Raw genomic sequence first — 2653 nt, 5'->3', positions numbered from 1 at the left:
CTTACAAATAAAAAAATGTGAAATATCGAGGGCTTGAATTCATTAATACCCTCTATCTGCAATTTGCACAAAAACTAATTTGTGATTTTAGAAACCATCTGGGACTTATTACGTGTCGTTATATAAGGGGGCATTAATATCACTGATGACAGTTAAAGCTTAGGTGGATTTTTATATCAGAATCTCATCTTTGTGAAAAGTGTGCAGATAGAGGGTATTTTATTGAATATAAATAAATAAATCTATCTGCGTTACAGTACGGAGGGAGACGGGGAGGGGGGGGATGGCGGTGGCCGCGGCGTAGCGTGACGTGGTGTGCGCGCCGGTCGCGCGGAGTACGCGGGGCGCGAGCGCGGCGCGCGCGTTGTGGCGCGCTGACGCGGGCCGCCTCGAAGCTAAGAAAATTTAATGTTTGAAAGAGAAATAATGTCAATGGATTTTATTTCGTTTTTAAAAAGGTAATAATGTCAATTGACTTTATTTCGCACCAGGGTGGGAAATAAAGTCAATTGACCTTATTTCCGTTGATCTTATTACCTGTCACCAAACAACCTTCCAGGAAGCTGCCTGCTGTCCCCGAGTCGTAGCTGTAGTTCAGCAAGAAGCAGGTTAGAAAACGTGCTACCTTGATCAAGCGTAAACTAAAGCGCTCTGCTGTGATTGCACTCGGCAAACGTGAAAACTTGGTGCATGCTGAGAAATATCAAGCAAAATATCCGTGATGGACACCGTGAAAATAAGTTGCGCCGCCTGCCAAAGAAACGCGGCTCATTCTACGTGCCTGCAGAAGACAAATTGGCTTTTGTGATCTGTATCCGCGGTATCAACAAATTTGCACCAAAAGTGCGTAAAGTTTTACTGTTGTTCCGTTTTCGCCACTTTAACTACGGTTTGTTCATCAAATTGAACCATTAATACGCTACGCATTGCCGAACCCTATATCACATGGGGTTATCCAAATCTTAAATCAATCCGTGAATTGATCAACAAACGTGGAATTGTCAAGCACAACCATCAACGTGTCCTAATCTCTGACAACTTTGTGATCGAACGCAAATTGCGCAACTAGCACGATATTCAGTGCGTTGATTATTTGGCGCACGAAATATTCACTGTTGGATCCCACTTCACGAAAGCCTCCAACTTCCTGTGGCCATTCAAGCTCAGCACCAGCCGGTGGCTGACGCAAGAAGGAGAATCACTACGTTGAGGTTTGTGGTTTCGGTAACCGTGAAGATAAGATCAACAAACTCCTGCGCAAGATAGTTTAAAGAAATTTTTTGCTGTACAAGGTGGAGTATTTTTATTTCAAAAATATATAATAAATAAAAATAGAAAATGTTTTTTTTTTTAACTTTCTGAAGGTATAAACCGCAAATACACCAAATGGAAAGCAGCTTATCGGGCAGGTTCTGCAATTCACTTCCGAGTGAATCTCAACCCCTACCAACTTGAATTCCAAGCGCATCAAATTCACTCGGAAGTGAATTGCAGAACCTGCCGGTATATTCACAATTCCTTGAATAATGTGAAATTCATTGCCGTTTCTAAAGGCCATTTCAAAAGGCTCCAATCCACAAATTTAATTATTTGTTTTGGGTTTTCAGCTCATTAATGATTCACCCAGGGTTGCATTTACCGTCTATGAAAATATTTCATGATGCGTTCCAAAACTAGCTCCGAGCAACTAAAAGTTGGTTAAGCTTAAGTGAAATAGTTTTCTATTAAATATTTATTTCTGGTACTTTTAAAAAAAATCTGAGCAATATTAATGTATGAAATGAAGTAAATAAAAATCTACGAATACATTTCTTGAATATTTTGTCATAGAGCCATTATCAAATACAGACATAACTTTGTCGGGCGTTGGTTTTGACGTATATAGAGTTAATGCGTTAGAGAGAGATAATATACAAGCTCAGCGCGCTAATTTAGGTATACTTCTATGTATATACCTGTTACTCGTCTGGCATATACTCGCACTGCGAAAATAATGACAATTATAATTTATTTAGATGCATATTTTAGCTAAATGTTATATCGTCGCCTGGATAAAAGATTGTTACAAGATACTTTCGGTAACTCGCGATTGAAGTTTGGAATGCAATTTCTCAGAAACACGACTACAGATTTTCTCCAAAGAGTCGGAGAATGCTATGTACTAGTTCACGAGATCCTTAAATTATCTTATTTTTTTAGTCTAGTGTCAACCATTTATGAGTTTAATAAAATTTTGTCGTATACGACATTTGTCAAAAAATTTGCAATCAGTTTTAATTATATACGCCAAAATGAGATAACAATTTTTTATAAATTAACGATACTTTTTACTAATCAGCCTAATCGTGAGTTTCGCCCGCACAAAATTTCTCCAATAATTTTTTCATCCACCTGTAGTGAATACACCCAAACGAAAAATGAAAAAGTGACCCGGTTCTAGAAAATGAAACTCATGATAAGGCTGAATATGTCGGAAACTAAAGAAGAACAGATAACTATTTGTAATATCTTGTCTTAGTCAATTACTCGGAAACTAAAGAAGATATCCAAAAACCAGTTAACAAAAAATCGAAATATCTTACTTTAAAATATATAACTGCATCTATAACTACAAATTGTCAAAATGACGCTTCCGGCAATTTTCCATCCAAGC

The 2653-nt window shown here is 37.8% G+C and overlaps 1 pseudogene; it reads left to right on the top strand.

Moving 5' to 3' along the window:
• The first annotated feature begins 524 nt into the window (after positions 1–524).
• On the top strand, positions 525–1339 carry LOC118752876 (annotated as a pseudogene).
• Positions 1340–2653: the final 1314 nt, after the last annotated feature.

The sequence above is a fragment of the Rhagoletis pomonella genome, unplaced genomic scaffold (genome assembly GCF_013731165.1).
Source record: "Rhagoletis pomonella isolate Grant_MI unplaced genomic scaffold, Rhpom_1.0 Rhpom_scaffold_01926, whole genome shotgun sequence".
NCBI lineage: Eukaryota > Metazoa > Arthropoda > Insecta > Diptera > Tephritidae > Rhagoletis > Rhagoletis pomonella.
This window is presented reverse-complemented; position numbering and strand designations above follow the sequence as displayed.